The sequence below is a fragment of the Canis lupus genome, chromosome 23 (assembly GCF_003254725.2).
Source record: "Canis lupus dingo isolate Sandy chromosome 23, ASM325472v2, whole genome shotgun sequence".
Lineage (NCBI taxonomy): Eukaryota > Metazoa > Chordata > Mammalia > Carnivora > Canidae > Canis > Canis lupus.
The window spans coordinates 51,524,735-51,543,380 of NC_064265.1; positions in this window are offsets into that span (position 1 = coordinate 51,524,735).

Genomic DNA, 18,646 nt, shown 5'->3' on the forward strand with positions numbered 1-18,646 from the left:
GCGGGCAGTGCGCAGGTGGAGCCCGTGTCCCAGGCCGCCGCAAGCTCAACACGAGGGGACTGTGCCGCGCACCAGCGGCGGCCCCCGGGCGCGGTGGTGGCCCTCACGTCCCTCGCGTCGCACCCCGAGGCTCCCACAACGCACAGTCAGTCGCACATCAATAAAGCAATGGACGGAAAGACCAGCAGGCAGGGACCCCGCCCCGGGGTCAGCGCGCCTCCGCCCAGGCCGTGACCCGGTCCCGGGATCGAGTCCCGCGTCCGATCCCGCACGGAGCCTGCTTCTCCCTCCGCCTGCGTCTCTGCCTCTCTCTGGGTCTCTCTCTCATGAATAAATAAATAAATCTTAAAAAAATGAAAAAAGGCAAGGTGAGCCACGCCCGCCCTGCGCCCTGCGCCCTGCGCCGACCCGGGGGCGGGAGGCCGCGGCTCCATCCGGGTGGACCGAACCTTAACGAGGACGCGAGCCCCGCGCAGCTTGGGCTCAGCTAGAGGATGCACAGCGGGGGGGGGGGGGGGGGGGGGGGAATGATAAAATAAAAAAAATAAAAAATAAAAAAATAAAGATAAATAATAAATAAAGGCTGCAACTGCCCGCGTGCAGAGCCCGCCCCCCCCCCCAGGCCGGGCGGGGGGATGGGGGAAAGTAGGGGGAGGGAGGAACTGGGGAGCAGGGGGGGAGCAAGTGGGAGCAGGGGTGAGGGAGAGAGGGGGAGGCGGAGGAGTAGGGAGCGCAGGGGGGCACGGGGAGGACGGAGAGCGGGGAAGATGGGGAGAGCTGGGGGCAGGGGGAGGGGGGTGGCAGGAGGGGAGCAGGGAGGAGGGAGAGCGGGGGAAGCTGAGGGGGGAGGGGGGCAGGGAGGGAGTGAGAGCAGGGGAGCACGGGGGGAGCAGGGGGAGGGAGAGCAGGGGAGTATGAGGGGAGCAGGGGTAGGGAGAGCAGGGGAGCAGGAGGGGAGCAGGGGGAGGGAGAGCGGGAAGCTGGGAGGGAGGGGGCGGGGGAGCTGGGGAAAGCAGCGGGGAGCTAGGGGAGCAGGGGGTTGGGAGAGCAGGGAAGCAGGAAGGGAGCAGGGGGGAGGGAGAGCAGGGAAGCAGGAAGGGAGCAGGGGGGAGGGAGATCAGGGAAGCTGAGGGGGTTGCTGGGGGGCAGGGGTGAGTGGGGGGGCGGCAGGAGGAGAGCAGGGGGAGGGAGACCAGGGGAGCAGGAGGGGAGCAGGGAGGAGAGGGAGCAGGGGAGCTCGGGGGGCGGGGAGAAGGAGAGCAGGGGAGCAGGGGGAGGGAGAGTGGGGAAGCAGGAGGGGAGCAGGGGGAGGGGGAGCAGGGGAGCTGGGGGGGCGGGGAGAAGGAGAGCAGGGGAGCAGGAGGGGGAGCAGAGGTAGGAAGAGCGGGGGAGCAGGAGGGGAGCAGGGGTGCAGGGGGGAAGCGGGGCGGGGGGTGGCAAGTCGGAAAGCAGCAAATGCACTTGGCGCCCGCCGGGCCTGGGCCTGCAAACCGAGAAGCCGCACGCAGGTCCCACGCGCGTCCGCGGGCCTCCCGCTCGCTCGCCGGGGGCTGCGGGCAGGGCACGGGGAGGCTGCGGGACCTTCTTCTCCGACGTGTAATGCTTCGGCGTCTGGAGATGTCGCGCGGGGCCTGAGGTTCATTCCCCAGGATGCTTCGTTAGCGGGGGGCAGGCAGCCGGCCGAGGTTTGACACACAATAAAACCCACGTCAAGAATATTAAAGATAGCGCAGAAGATAACCAGGAATTTACATTCAAACAGGCTTTTGACAAAGCCCTCGCAACAGGCTCCTAATCAGGTCTTGAGACCCACCCTGCCCTCTCTTTAAACCCGTGATCTTGAAAAGGAGCTTTAAATTGGAAATTATTACACATTAAAACCTCAACATGGGCCAGATCGAAGTGGATCGATATCTTGCCGAGCACAATAAATCAGCCTTCTGCTCTGCGGTTACTGTTTGCTGAACATATTTAAATTTTCTTGTAACAAATTAATTCCAACATTTTCTCTTGATTGAATTAGAGCAAGTGTTGGAGCTGTCACAAGTATTTCGCTGCTTCAGGGAGACAAATTGCTCGTCTGGACATGGGTAACAAGCCAAAGTGTTGAGTCCCTGATAATCTTTCCACTAATTCTCCATTACAGCAAAATGAAGCCATAAATCACCGTGACAGCTGATCGATGTAAACATTGTTTCCGCCGTGATTGCCAGGGCTCCCTGCGGAGTCACTGTCCGCTCGCAATTCGCTGAAATTACTCCCGGTGCAGCCTCCCTGGAAACTGGGGGAGCCTTGGAACCAAAGTCACTCCTGCCTGCAAAGTAACCATCTCATTTCAGACCTCAACCCACTCTCAAAATAGCAAATATTAATCAAAATGCCCTATTTAGCTACAGGCGAGGTAATCTTTTAAAGCTAAGAAGTATTCCTTAGGCAATCAGTCTTTCTGCAAAAAAATGAAATTTTAAACTGCTATTTTATAAAATATATTTGTGGAAATGTAACAATGTCAGCCTCAAGTACTGTCATTTTCTCTTAACTAACTAGTGGCAACTTGGATGAAATTACTTGACCCTTTATCGAGTTCTACTAATGTGTTCTAAAAAAGAAATTAAACCACCTTGTGGCTTGCCCTATGGCAGCCTTCCATGCACATTTAATTCCAGAAAAGATGCATTAAGTAGTTCTGGTAGAACTAATTCACAGACTGAGCCTCCCGCCTCGGTGATCTGTCTGTAGGATGCTCCACTACCGAGGGCCCCGCAGACAGGCCGCTGACTAGGGGCGGTCGTGGTTGTGGTTGGGCCTAATGGTGTTGGCTGTAGACTGTGATGCCATCTGGACACAGGCTCCTGTACGTTAACCTATTTCTGCAGAGCCACATTCTCCTTTGAACTGGGGCAATGATTTTTCATCCGAGCAGTATTCCGAGTTTTCACTAATGATGGGATGAGAATTGCCGATAAACCCGCGAGGCCCATCCGTATTTTGGGAACAACTGAGCAATAATTTTAAGGATGCGTTCTCAATGCAACAGGTTATTTTACGCGATGACTGGACGTAAGTGATTACAAGAAAGTGAGACCTAAGATTTCAGGGGATACCAAACTTGTGTTATTTTATTTTATTTATTTGTTCATGACAGACACACACAGAGAGGCAGAGACACGGGCAGAGGGAGAAGCAGGCTCCCTGCGGGGAGCCCGACGGGGACTGGATCCCGGGACCCCCGGGGCACGCCCTGGGCCCAAGGCAGACGCTCAACCACTGAGCCACCCAGGCGTTCCCGTATACCAAATGTTTTAAATATACATATTCCCAGGCTAAAATGAAACTTGAAACAAAGCAAGACACATACAGTGATACTAACAACTTTATATTTTTATGCAACAACACACCATCTCAATAATCACATACAATACAAATTCACTTTTTATATCTTCTACCGAGTTATTTTTTCTCTTATAAACTTAAGAACAATCCATTTGAAGTACATATTTTTCACTAATGTATATTCAGAAATGTTCCCAAGACACTGTTGGCTTATCCTATTTTGTTCCCCAAAAGAATACAAATAATAAGACTTTAAATATGTTGGTCTATTGTAAGTATACATTTATATACTTACATTTTTTTTTTTAAAAAAAAGCATTCTGCTTGGCAATGTTTCCTTTTAAGCATAGTAAAAAGCAGTTATAATTTAGTCAAAATAATTAAAATGAAAATAGAGATTTTATTTTACTTATTTATTTATTTATTTATTTATTTTGAAAATAGACATTTTAAGATATCACCTCTAAAAAATCCAATAAGAAGTTTTGGTAAAAAAAAAAAAAGAAGAAGAAGAAGTTTTGGTAAGATCCTAAATGCACTGAGGAATGAACTAATAACATTGAATTCCATCGCTTATTATCCTGCCTAGCATCCTTCCCGATGAACCAGTACCCTTGGACCGATGCACACGTCTGTGCCTACGGAACAGTGTACACAAGTAAAACTAATTAGAGGATCCGTAATTCAGCATTTGGTCCACACCTGCCCCGAGATGTAGAGGCGTGATTCAGGGGGCATGTCAACGTCGCTCTGTCTCCAGAACTACAGTTCATCGAATCCTGAGGTTCTCCTAACTTCTCACAAGGACAGTGCGTCCTCATACACTGGGCCTCGTGGGGAGGCAGGTGGGGAGGGATTTCCTGACCCTCTTTGTTCTCAGTTTTAGGGGAAACCTAGATTCACCACACGTGTCCCCGAGTTCATCACACTACCGGAGGTGTAAAGCAAGATGGGTGAGATTCATTCATCAATGTCCATCTCAAATCATTGCTCAACCAATCACAAGTTCAGATCAATGAGCAGTAATTAGAGAGGAGTGGAAGATGATGTTGCAGTGACTACAGAGAGGCCGAGGAATCAGAAACCAGGGTGTGATGACAGACCACATGTTTTTCATCATCCTTAGAATTACTGTATAAATTACTATGTTGAGTAAGTATTTACTCAAATCACTAACTCCATTGAGTAAGACACAGGTGTCAATGACCTTTTTTGCATCTAGGCTGTGTTTATTTGTTTGGTTTTAAGGTAAGGTTTATATTTAAACACCATATTTAGAAAAAGATAAACACCACGTTTAGGAGAAAAACCGATTGAGGTTCGTCTATCCCACTAAATTAATTCCGCATCTTCAGTTCAATCTATTGCTGGACAGAAGGGAGGGATAAATCTTTGTATATATTTCCAAGGAAACATTTGTTTAAACTTCCTGAAGCTGAACTCAAATATTTACTCTGATATTCAGCTCACAGATCTCATTAACGGGATTTAAACAGGTAAAAAAAAAACCAAATAACTCCGCTGATTATTTTAACACCTGGTTAATGGCTTAGACTAACTGATGTGTGGCTGAAGTTTACGTAATTTATAATTAAAACAAAACTCCACTTCAAAAAGGTCCTAGAGTTGTTCAATTATATGTTAAAACCGAGGCAAACATAAAAACTTCAATAAATATATTTTCTTCCAAGAAATGACACACTGTGACTTTTTTGTTATTGTTGGGTTTGATGTTTTTGCCTCTAAGGAGGTCAGCAATATGGAAACATAAAGGCCAATTTAATTTGTGCATCTGCAGCTGCCAAGTATTTTAATTCAGACAGCTGTGACTGAAGAGTTAATATTTTACTTGTCAAAATCCAAAAGAAGGCCAGTGAATCACTCTAATTCTCATTAAGAGGCTTTCCCCCAGTAGCACCCTAATTCAAAATAATGAAAGTAGAGACTGAGTGCGATTCTAATACCAGTTGAGACCTATCTTTTAATATTTCTCCAGTGATGGATTAGGGATCGGGGAAATTCATCTCAGATCATAGAGCCTAATTTAATAAGGGATCATTCCAAGAGTATTGCATTTTATAATAATGTCATTTAATGTGTCGTCTTCCATTTTTACTGTCCCATATGTATGCTTACACGATGGTGCCATAGGGATAAACTTTTAAAGAACCAGAATCATTTTTAGTTTTCATTTTCCTTAAGTAGGGGGCCCATCAATGAAAGCATCCATTAGTACCTTTATTATCACAATATAAGAGAGTGAGGGAAATGCCTGATTTAGAGGAAAACTTAATGGAACTGTAAGTAAATATTCAACTTTGTACTGAGTCTTTGGTCGTTGAAGAGGATGAAAATGTTTAAAAGGGGGTTTTAAATAAATCGAATTTCCTTATCTAATATGTTACAATAATCATACAAAAGCCTGGAGACCTAGTAGTTTAAAATGCACAGAAACAGCGGTCTGAAAACAATCTCACTTTCTCCTCTTGCTCCTCATTTTCACCTGATTTACAAGGCGAGTGAAGCTTTAATAACTGCTTTGTAAAGGCTAATTATTCATGCTGCCTAACTTTAGGGAAATAATATGAAGGACTACTTTTTCATAAATTGCATTCACTTACTCAGTGAGGAAAACAAATGGCCAGGAACAACCTTATATGAAGTACTTAACTTTATTATTTTATATTAACATTTAACTTTATTTAATCAACTTTGCTATTTTTATCTGGGCATTACAGTAAATGTGAAACACTTGGCGATTACCAGGGCGCTAGTTAAGCAAGTTCAGGTCAGAGCATCATAACCATATAAATGTCAATACACCGTTATTGGCTATAACTCCTCCAGCAGCAGCAGGAATGCTGCTTAACCGCTATTAGGTTCTATAAAAGGCTTTAGGATTGCTGCTGCTGTAAGAAAGTTACCTTTCAATTATGTCTGGTGATTGGGTCTTTACCTCTAGATAATGTCTTTAAGAGTTTCCTCTTCCATTCTGATGGCATTAGTTTAAATAGGTAAACCCTATGGATTTAAATTAGTCCTGGACACCTTACTTCGTGCTAGGTGTTAATCCAATTATTGCCTTTTTTCAAAAATAGAGATCATTGCGACAATATATAATAAATTTTAAAATGTTTTTTCATGGTTTTGCTTTTGTATACCTCTTCCTGTATATTTTTGGATTTCAGTCATCCTTAAGGTATTGCAAATAGCTTCACACTTTTCTTGATTTTTACAATAAATCTTGTTTTCTTATAAACTTTGTTTTATTCATGCCTTGCCTAAAATACACCTCGTTATTTTTTCCCATTTATCTTCAGGACTTTAATCCCTATGCTTTCTTTTTTACTGTATTATATTGTCTATTGTATCCTAAAGTGATTTTCTGGGACCCGATTTTTTTTTTTTAACTTTTTCTTTTTTCCTTTACTGTATTTCTTTAACTGTATTTCTACTCATTCAGTTTATATTCTGTTGTCCATTTCATGTTATCTTTTCATCTTTTACTCTTTATTTAAGAAAAAAAATCAAGAGTTCTCCCACTGATAAGCATAATGTAACATGTATACACATTTGGCACCTGGAGTCTCTTTAAGGAGGTAGTCAATTTACAAAAAAAAAAAAAAATGTTCTATTCAAAACCATGTCAATAAGTTAGAAAAGGACCATTTAGTATCATCATCTAGAATAATTAGATGTGATTATTTCAATCATACATGAGGTGGTGAAGAATGGGGTAAAAACAAAAAAAATGTTTTAAGTATATGTTATTTTTAATGATTTGGGAGAAATAATCACAACCAATCTGGCGTACTTCCTCTAGTGGTTCCACTTGTTTTTCTAAACCTAGATTGATCCCATCTTATTTCCAAAGCCAAATGTAACATAAAAATTAATTTAAACTGTTTGTGTTTTACCTATTTTAATGTGAAATTATAGTCACATAGTATTTCACACAACCCACTGGTTATTATGTGAAAAGATTGATATTATAACATTCTCAGTCTTGGCTATAAATGGATTAACAGACTATATTCACTTGAAAACTAGAAAACCTTTGTAGGTGACCACAAAACATCTCTCCACACACTATGATTAGGATGTTAAAAAAATTAACAGAGTTTTTTTTTCCTTTACATGCAAAATATATCTGTTACATAATAAAGAAGGGTCTAACAATTAAAAAGGCAGTTTGAATCTGAACCTACTGCTGTGGTGGGGAAAGGGTCTGGGATTTTCAGAAGAAATTAAACAGATTGATGTTCATTTACCAAATTTCATAACAAAATTCACATAAGATAAATCAAGGTGATGTAAGAATTCAGAAACTTGTCATAATAAGTAAGTGCAAAAGACAGATATACGAAGTAAAGACATTCAACACCGAACCAGAATAAATTCAAAGGATTATGCTCTGCATGCCCACCAAGAGAATCATTTATATTCTATTCAATACTTTTTAAAAATCCACAACACATGATATAACCATTTTAACAGTTGTCTCATTAACCCAATTAAATCGAACAAAGAAATTTCAAGTTCCTTTTTTCACCTAGTTTTTCCTATTTTTTGTTTTGGCTCAATACATCATAATATATATGCCAATTTTTCTTTTTCAGCACTTTCGATGACAAAATCTAAAAAGTTTTCCTTATAGAGAAAAAGAGATTGAGGAGTGACCATGATTTTGAAACGTACGAGAGAAAGATCTGGTGATCAACACAATTAAGAGTTACCAGCCAAAAAATGTTCTTGGAGAAGTTAATTGAATACATTTACTCCAAATTTACCTCCAGAAAATTAGCGGGGTCTTTCAAGGGCGACAGTACACGACAAGTAGCATATCCATTAAACCAGGCCACTGATAAGCACATAATCTTCACGACTATGCAGCCTTAACTTTCCCACAGTCTGTTCCTTGATGAAATAACTTTCTAATGCTAACCCTACTTGGAAATTGTTAAGTTTCAGAAGAATATAATATAAGCTGCTGCTTTACGGTTATATTAGTTTGGCTCCGCTAAAGAAAAGGATTAGACTACTTCACTAGTACAGGCTTTTACTTAGTATTTGCAAAGCACTTTCACAGCCCTTACCTCCTCTGAGCCTCACAACAACCCAGTGAGGTAGGTGCCGTTATCCCCATTGGTAAATGTAGCTTGCTTGCTTTCTTTCTTTTTCTTTTTCTTTTTTTTTTTTTTTTTTGCTTTTTTTTTTTTTTGTATTTTTTATTAGCGCTCAATTTGCCAATATATAGAGTAATTGTGGCTTTCTGAATTTACTAAAGATCACACATCTAGTAAGCGGCAGAGCTGAGACTTCAACTCCTGCTAGTATGATACTAGTCCAGGTGCACTGTTCTACTTAACACGATGCAAAACTAAAGGCGAAACTGGAGATAAGTAGTTGGTTCCTGAAAATAAATTTTCTCTATTCTCATGTTACTTTTAAAAATGGACTCCCATTGGGCCCATAGGAGAGTATTCCAAAGTGTAGTAGATTTCTTATTCAGTTTTTCAGATTCAACTTAAATCATTCCGTCATGTGTGTTTGCTGTCCGTGTACCCTTTTTTCTGGCCGCCATTTTATTTTATTTTATTTTATTTTATTTTATTTTTTTATTTTATTTTATTGTAGTGACTTTAAAATATTACTCTGTTTAGAATCTTTTGCAGACATTTCTTCTCATTTCTTTCCAGTTAGGTTATATATAATTAGCTCTTTTCATCAAATTTCCAAATCCTTTAGATATAGTGGGCTCTGTTTTTTCTACAAATCTTCCAGTCCTCCAAACTAGTTCAAACTTTCAAATGATCCAGAAGAAACAGGTATTGACACCGTTATCCAATAATTACAGAGGCAACCATAGTGATATGCAAAATCATTATCTTCAGTCTATTACAGTTCCCAAATACTCCAAACAGTTCTTTAATCTGGTCGAGTGTGGAACATCTGCGGCATTTTGGTCTTCATGATGAGTTTTTGTTTCAATAATACTACTTCTCAGGCTACTTCTTATCAGTTATCTGCGAGAGAAAGTTCAATTTTATTTTGTTGGGTTGATTTTCCCCATAAATCGGATTCTTATTAGATTATTTGGAGAGATCTCTCAGAATTACATGCAAAATGATTGCAAATTACATCATTGCATTTCATCTTAGATGTCCTTTTTGCATTTTCCTAGTATTTTAAAGCATTTCCAAGTATATTACCATTGATAAATTTTCTGGGCTTTTTGAGCTTAGATGGTCTTAAAAGGAAAGTATTTTCTAAACCATCTCTGGACCTTTCTCTATTCTCTGCTATCACCCACTGGGCAGCAATCTTCTTATTTCTTCCATAACATCTTTCATTTTAGATCCAGAATTCACTTTGCCAGAAGGCAAAGTAGACAACTTTCTATTTTTAGAGACACTAGGACAGTGCCCCTGCATTTTAAGAAAGAAAAAAAAAAGCCATCGATGTTCAGAATTAAACAGAGAAGAAACCTGTAATTTTTCAATTAGAGATAAAGTAAATAATAAATGTAACTATCCCAAGGAGGAGTAATACATGGAATTATATTCCCACAGAATGTTCCCTGGGAGAGTGGAGAAAAAAAAAAAAAAAGATAGAAAGTGCCAGGAACCTAAAGTGGACAGGAAACACAGAAACAAGGAGGCAAATAGAGGAGACCAGAAGATGCAGAACTAAATTAGGACTGGCTGTCTCTGGTGAGAGTGACCACTATTTATTACTGCCCTCCGTGGGAACTCTCTCAGCTAGTCCCAGATGGGAGCAAACTCCAATCCACATACTGCACAACCTGGCTTTGTATGTCTACAGTGACATTTTCGAGTCAAGTTGTTACTAATAATTTGTAGGAACCAAATCATAATGATATCAAAGTGTGTTCCGTTCTGATTCCTTTTGTTTTCTAATGAAATGTTTTTGTCTCCATCCTGGGCTTTTATTTTTGATCGCCTAACACCAGACAGGCTAACCAGTGATTTCCTTAGTAATTATGATTAGCGTATTATGAAGAATAAATATCATGCTCCTGCAATACATAAGCAATCAAGAAGATAAAAATGGGAGCAGAGAGGTTGTTGTCAGTCTGTCAAACCCCCAACTGATTATAAATTCTGCTGAAACCAGCACTGCAGACTGAAGAGCAAGAATGGTCATAAGCCTCCTTCCTGGCGCATTGTGCTAGACTGGCCCTCCTCTACCAGGCTCCTAAGTATGATAGAAAAGTTAGCAGAGTTATTTCCTTCTAATTTCTTTCCTCTTGAGGATGTCATCATTGTTTGTGGATTCCTGCAGTCATACAAAACCCTTAAATTTGAAATATGAAGGTTAAATCCCTAAATTATAGTCTCAACTTGGAAATACTATAATTATAGCTGAGATCATATTCTATCTTCTATCCCTCAAAACCTTCACAAAGGCTTGAATCTCTTTCCCTTCAATTGTATCCAATTTATAAAGCTGATGTGATGATTTGGTTGTAAGAAACATCAGTGGCGTTAAATTACTCAAGGTGAATAATAACAATAAAAAAATCCGTTGAGAGCGAGTCAAGTATTTGTCCTTAAGGATAACTCACATTATCATTTTTATAAAGACAATGAGGAGATTGTCTGAAAAATAACGTCATGCTATAGGATGAATCACAGGCAACTTTCTAAACAGTGAATTTCTTAAGGGTCAGTTTCTAAACAATTAATGACATGATAGCGTATAATTAAGTTCTGTGTATCTATGCAGTAAGGGGAGAATGCCTTACTGCACCACAGAGTGGCTCTGGTCTTAACCCCTCCAGGAGGACACGGGGGAGCGTGATCTGGGAGGGCTGCGGCCGGGCCCTGCCCCGGCCCCACCTCGTGGTCTCCTGTCCTGCCTCGCTCTGTGTCACGGGCGCAAGGTCTCAGCACCAGATCATCACTTCCTGAAGCAGGGCCATGGCAGCGATTTTATTTTATATTTTATTTTATTTTATTGTATTGTATTTTATTGTATTTTTTTTGTTGTTGTTGGAGTACGATATGCCAACATATAGCATAACACCCAGTGCTCATCCCGTCAAGTGCCCCCCCCCGGTGCCCATCACCCAGTCACCCCAACGCCCCCTACCCACCTCCCTTTCCACCACCCCTTGTTCATTTCCCAGTTGTTCATTAGCAACTCAATGGTCAGCTAATATTCGACAAAGCAGGAAAGACGATCCACTGGAAAAAGGACAGTCTCTTCAATAAATGGTGCTGGGAACATTGGGCAGCCACGTGCAGAAGAAGGAAACTGGACCATTCTCTAACATCAGACACAACAGTAAACTCAGAATGGATGAAAGATCTAAATGTGACACAAGAACCCATCAAAATCCTAGAGGAGAACACAGGCAACACCCTTTTTGAACTTGGCCACAGCAACTTCTTGCAAGACACATCCATGAAGGCAAGGGAAACAGAAGCCAAAATGAACTATTGGGACTTCATCAGATAAGAAGCTTCTGCACAGCAAATGAAACAGTCCACAAAACTACAAAACAACCTACAGAATGGGAGAAGATATTCGCAAATGACGTATCAGATAAAGGACTAGCATCCAAGATCTATAAAGAACTTATTCAACTCAACAGCAAATAGACAATCCAATCATGAAATGGGCAAAAGACATGAACAGACATTTCACAGAGGAAGACGCAGACATGGCCAACACGCACATGAGAAAAAGCTCCGCATCACAGCAGGGATTTTAGAGAACTTTTACTCTTCCAAAGCATAGACTGTCTTCATCTGTTGAGCACACGCTGGACGAGAAGCCCCCGTGGGCCTGGCAGTGAAGAAGCCGGAGACGGGCCATGCGGCCTGCCTGGGAAAACAGGTATGAATCAGGTACACGCGAGTCGGACGAGTGGGACACAGGTGTCCACGCACATGAGGTGGGACCTGAGTGGCGGAGGCTGGAGGGTGGACGGAGCAAGCGGCCCTGTCAGAGGAGTTGCTTGTGCCAACGCCCTGAGACAGGAAGGAAGGAGCTGAAGTTCGGGGAGCGTGGGGGCAAATGAAGCGTGGCGAGGCGGGAGGGACAGCAGAACACCCCAGGGTGGACTCCCAGGCCGAGGCTAGGGGAGCCCCGGGGGCTTATGGTGTCGCTGTGGGAAGACCTGTCCGAGGGCGGAGTGGGGCCCACGGTGGGGTGACAGCAGAGCTGGGCACCGGGGCGACAGAGGCCAGCCTGGGCACGCTGCCCGCAGCCTGGGACAGAAGGACGCGTGTAGTGCAAGATGTGCTTAGGGAGGCCGCGAAGCCTCAGGCTGTACAGGCATGTAAGAGGCAGAAAAGGGCAAACGAGGTCCGGGACACCTGCAGGGCGACGGGGACAACCGGCGACTTCGGGTGGGGGGCTCCCGGCAGGGTCATGGGAGGCCTGTGACCCGGAGTCGGCGCCAAGGCTGGTCGGCCACCTGGCTCTTGGCTGAGTAGGTTCACCTGCTGCCCATCCCTGGTCCCGATGGATGTCACGCTCCCGAGGGACGAGGTGGTGTCTGCACGCGTCTGTCACATGGCAGCTGCTGCAAAGGAGAAGGAAAGGCAGCCGGTGAAAGGCGGCAGGAGAAGAGGCCTGGGCCGCCCCAAGAGCTGCAGCTGATGGGGGGCAAACTGGGAGGAGACTCGGGAGCTCGGCTTTCGCTCCGCGTAGATGGGAATCCTGCTTCTTGATTAGATAGGATCCCGTGCACCTGCCAAACCAGGAGGAGGCGGCTGTGGAGGGCCCGGCGGTACAGGCCGTGGCCTCGGGCTGGGACCCGGCCCGCGTCAGTCCCCACGCTCAGCGCGGAGTCGCCTCCCACTCCCCCTGCCTCTCCTCACCACGCTCGCTCCCTCACTCTCAGATAGACAAACACGTCTTTACTTTTATTTATTTACTTTTTTAAGATTTTGTATATTCATCCACGAGAGAGAGAAGCAGAGACCCAGGCAGAGGGAGAAGCAGGCTCCATGCAGGGAACCTGACGGGGACTCGACCCCTCAGGGTCACACCCTGAGTTGAAGGCAGACGCTCAACCCCTGGGCATCCCCAAATACATCTTTAAAAAAAAAAAAAAGAATGAGACAGATCTAAATGCATCGTGTCGAACATCTCCAACATTTACTAAGTGAGAAAAGCCAGTTTGGGAATAACTGGTGTCCTAGAATCCCATTTTTATCTAAAATATAGATGTGAATGTACATACTCCATACAAAAATCAATGTGTGTGGAAATACGTAGAATAACATCTGGAAAATTATTCCCCAAAGTGTTAACGGTGTTACCTAGAAGAAGCGGAAGGGATGAGAAAAAGAATGGGGCATTTCACATCTTACACCCGGGCTTCGTGTTTTAATTTTTTACAGTGAGGATGCATTCGTGGCATTTTTTTGGACTTCATGAAGCAGGACGTTTGAGTTCCCTGGGAGGTGGCCTAGCAGAGGAACCACGCACCTGGCGTCCCCTGGCCGGCGGCGGCCTGCTGGGGACTCTGGGGACGTGTGTCCTCTGACTGAGCCGAAGAAAGACTCGTTAAAGTGCGGGTTTTAGGAAGGGGAAAAGTTGTTCCAAGGAGCTTGGAGGGATCCACACAGGTGGGCGGGCAGCAGGCCGCAGGCCCAGGAGCGCCCAGAGCGTCGTGTGGGTGCAACTCGAGGAGCACCTGCTGCAGCCGTGGCTTCTGCAACCGGCCGGGGGCACCCAGCTGGCCAGGGGCCACCCGAGCTGGTGCGCGCCCCAGAAGTGGCCCATCCGGGCCCCACAGAGCAGGAGGGGTGCAGAGAGTCCTCTCCGAGCTGCCGGTGCCGCGCTCCCTGGGCGAGCTGCCCGGCCTCTCCCCGCGCCCTCCAACATCCCACGGCGCCCAGGACCTGAAACCTTGAGGACGAGAAGCCTGGAGCCCGGCAGGGACTTGACCCGAGGTCGTCCTAGTGGTGAATGAAACTGGACTTAGCCCGACCCTGGGCGACCCCACGCCCGCACCCTCCCCTCCTGCAGAGCCACCAGTCCGGGAGCTCGGGCCGGGCCCTCTGACCCAGGCCACCTGTGCCAGCGGGTCCGGGTGCCCCGGCCCGAGGACTGTGGGTGGCACCCCACTCTCCAGGGGTTTAGCCCCGACACCCGCTTCCCAGCACCGTCGAGCAGGACGATCCAGTCGTCGCAGCCCTGCCCTGCTTTGTGGCCCGTGTGCCAGGCGGCCCGCAAACCGAGCGCTGCTGGGCGTCCTCACCTGGATTTCACCGACAGTAACTGGGGGGGGCGCCCCGAGCTCCGGAGCCTGCTCCCACCTACGGCAGCTGCCCGGCGCCCCGGCCTCTGGGCCTCCTGCTGCCCCGGCTGCCCAGGCCCTGCATGGTCGCGGCCCTCGGCCCCAGCCCCCCTTGGCCCTCAAGGCCCAGCCCTGCGCTCGGAGGTGCTCAGCCTGCCCTCCTCTGACCCCAGCGCCGCCAGGCCCCAGGCATCCAGGGTGGCTCCCCTCCTGCATCTCTAACCGCTCTTCTGGAGCCTTCCTATCGGCCGGTTTGAAAAGTCAAAACTAAATCCCTCCAGGACCCCCGCCCCGGGTCTCTGTCTCCTCCCTCGCAGCCGCGGCCTGGAGGGAGCAGGCCCCATAGCCTCCCCTCGCGTGGCCCTGGCGCCTCCCGCGGAGGCCTCCTGGTGGGCAAGCCCCGGCCTGACCTCCCGGCGTGTCGGGCCCTGCTGTCTCCTCAGGACCCCTCGCCCTCGCCCCCCAGGACCCAGCCGCCCCGGCCGCCCCCAGACTCCCGCCTCTCTGCACCATGCACCCTTTTTTTTTTAATTAAAGGACAGTTTGACCCAAAATGTCGTGCTGGTTTCAGGTGAACAACACAGCAGGTGACACGTCCATGGGTGTCGCCCCCCCACCCCCCGCCACCAGCAAAGCTTCCATGGGCCCCCAGGAAGCTTGACCTCCAGCCGGCGACAGTGACGTGGTCCCTGTGCTCGCCCTTCCCCTGTCCCCAGCCCCCCCCCCAGCCATCGGGGTATCGGGGTGTCTCTGCACTTGGTTTGCTGGTCTGGTTCTGTAGCTTAGGACTCGGAGGCGACCGCTGGGCTGGGCGCTCGCAGCTGCCTCTGTGCCCCAGCAGCCCCCGACTCTATCTCAAGGCCGCGCTCGTCTCCGCGCCCCACGCTGACCCATAGACTGTGTGCCCACGGCCATATCTGCCACCTACTATTTTGATCTTGACAGGTCCAAGGCTGACCGTCGTCTCCCCGCTTATCTTCTCACTACGGAGTCCCTATCTCAGCACAGCAGCCCCCCACCCCCGCCCTCGGGGTTCCCTATCAGGCCTTCCTTGGCTCTTCCACCCTCCTCGCTGCCTGCGCTCCATCTATCAGCAGATCTTATCCCCACGGATGCCCCAATGTCCCCGAGTCCATCCATCGCTCCCTCCACTGTCAGCGCTTCGTCCCTCACCCGACTCCGCAGTAGCCGCCCCATCTCCGCTGGTCCTTCTGCTCTTGTCTACTCAAAGGGCAGTCGTTGGGGTGATTTTTCAAAATATATCTCAGGAGGGTTCCCCACGCTTTCCTTCCCCCACAGCGACTTCCCAGTGTCCTCTGGAGTGACCCAACCTGCTCGAGGCCTCGTGCCTGGCTCATCCCGCCTACTGCTCTGGGTCACACGCCCCGTGCTCCAGCCCCAGCCGCTCTGGGCCTCTTTCTGAAACATGCAAGGCCTTTCCCTCCTCCTCACCCCCGCAAAGAGCCTTCATGTTCATAATTTGCCTACACGGAATATTCCCCACCCACTATCCCGCTCCCATCCTAACTCCTGAATATCCTTTATGTTTCAATTAAAATGTCCCTTTCTCCACAAAGCCTTCTCTAACTCCCTCCACCTGGCTAAATGTACCCGTTTTATACTTACTGTGTTCCGGTCTGTTCACTGATGGAACTTGTAATTACTTGTTCCATGTATATGGATGAGTAGAATTGCTGGGCCGATGGCATTTTATACTTATTGTCAAATCACCAAATAGCCCTCAACTGATTTTTTGTTTTTGTTCCTTCTACTTTGTCAATATTAATCACATTTACATACACATTGTTTTGTAACATGTTTTCCACACTTGTTTGGTCACAGTTTTTTTTTAATGTTAATGAATTAATGTTCCCCATGAGCTCTGTTATGACCTGACTTCACATTTGCTAATTTATTTATTCATTTCTTTGTTGCCTGAATTTTGTTCTTAAGTGTTTTTGTCCCAAGAACTCAAAGTTACTATATTTACTTATATGCTTGCATGTGTGAGAATGTCATTCACTCTTGTAATCAAATAACTGCAGTATTAGTCCAAATATCGTATTGTATTATACGTACCATAATATTGTATTCACACAAGGTACACAAATTGACTAATGGGATAGCATAGAGACTCCAGAATTTAATTTCAGTATACGTAAAAGTTTTAAATATAATAAAAGTGATATTTGTATTCATGAAAATAGTGTTGGCATATGGGCTAAACTTCTGAAGAAATAAAATTAGACTTTCATTTTATACCACATATGAAAATTAAATGAGTAAATGTCTTAAATGTAAAATTTTATTTTTTTTATTTTTTTTAAATGTAAAATTTTAAACAACACATATCTTGTGAGAACATGTAGGAGATTATAGGTACAGCCACTAGTAGGGGACCTTTTTTTTACTAAGACAGGATATCTAGAAGCTGTAAAATTAAACATAGACCTTGCAAGTGTCTTTAAAACTTAAAGATTCATATAATAAAACACAATAAAATATATCATAGGTAATAGATAGTAGAGTTGCAAAGCTATTTGCAATACAGATGACAAAGGGTTAATGTTTATCAATTATGGAAAAAGACACAACTGAAGAGAAAAATAGATTTAAGAATATATGTAAATAATTCACACTGAAGCAACTCAAATGGTCAGCAAGCAGGAAAAATGCTCCAGAAGTACCTGGAAAGCTCAGTCGGTTTAAGCATGCAACTCTTGATCTCAGCTCAGGTCTTGAGCTCAGGGTCATGAGTTCAAACCCCACATTGAGCTCCACACTGGGCATGGAGCCTACTTTTTAAAAAATGCTCCAAATCACTACAAAGAAATGTAAATTAAAGGACATACTATACAAAAACACTGATACGTGCACCCCTCCCCGTTTTTACAGCCATATCTATAATAGCCAAAGTATGGAAATAGCCCATTAAAATAGAGGAATGGATAAAGAAGATACAGTATGTAGACATAATGGAATATTACTCAGTCATAAAAAGAATGAAATCTTGCCATTTGCAAACATGTGGTTGAAGCTAGGGAGTGAAGTGAAAATAGCTAAGTGAAATAAATCAGTTAGAGAAAGACAGCTACCGTATGATTTCACTCGTATGTGGAATTTAAGAAACAAAACAAATGATGGAGCACCTGCACGGTGCAGTCGGGCATCTGTCTCTTGATTTCAGCTCAGGTTACGACCTCAGGGTGGTGAGATTGAGCCCCACATGGGGGCTGTGCACTCAGTGTGGAGTCTGCTTCAAACTCTCTCTTCCTCTCCCACTGCCATTCCTCACTCTCTTAAATAAATAAATCTTAAAAAAAAAAAAAAAAGAACAAATGAGTATAGGGGAAAAAAGAAAGGCAAACCAAAACACAGACTCTTAACTATAAAGAACAAACTGATGGTTAGAAGAGGGGAGTTAGTTGGGGAGATAAGTGAAATAGGTGATGGGGATTAAGAAATGCCCTTGTGGGGCAGCCCGGGTGGCTCAGCGGTTTAGCACCTGCTTTCGGCCCAGGGCATGATCCTGGAGTCCCTGGATGAAGTCCCACATCGGGCTCCCTGCATGGAGCCTGCTTCTCCCTCTGCCTGTGTCTCTGCCTCTCTCTCTCTGTGTCTCTCATGAATAAATAAATAAAATCTTTAAAAAAAAAAAAAAGATGTGCCCTTGTGATGAGCATTGGGCGTTGTGTGGAAGTGCTGGGTCACTAAAATTGTACAGCTGAAACTAATATTATACTCGAAACTAATATTAACTAACTCAAATTTAAATAATAACTTTTTTTTAAAAGGACAGTGCAATACTAAACTATACCCCAAACTGAAAATAAATCTTAAGATTTTATTTACTTATTCCTGAGGGACACAGAGAGAGGGAGTGACACAGGCAGAGGGAGAAGCAGGCTTCCTGCGGGGAACCTGATGTGGGACTCGATCCCGGGACCCCGGGGTCACGCCTTGGGCTGAAGACATATATTCAACTCCTGAGCCACCCAGGTGTCCCAAGCCGTGAGTTTTTTAAGTGTATTA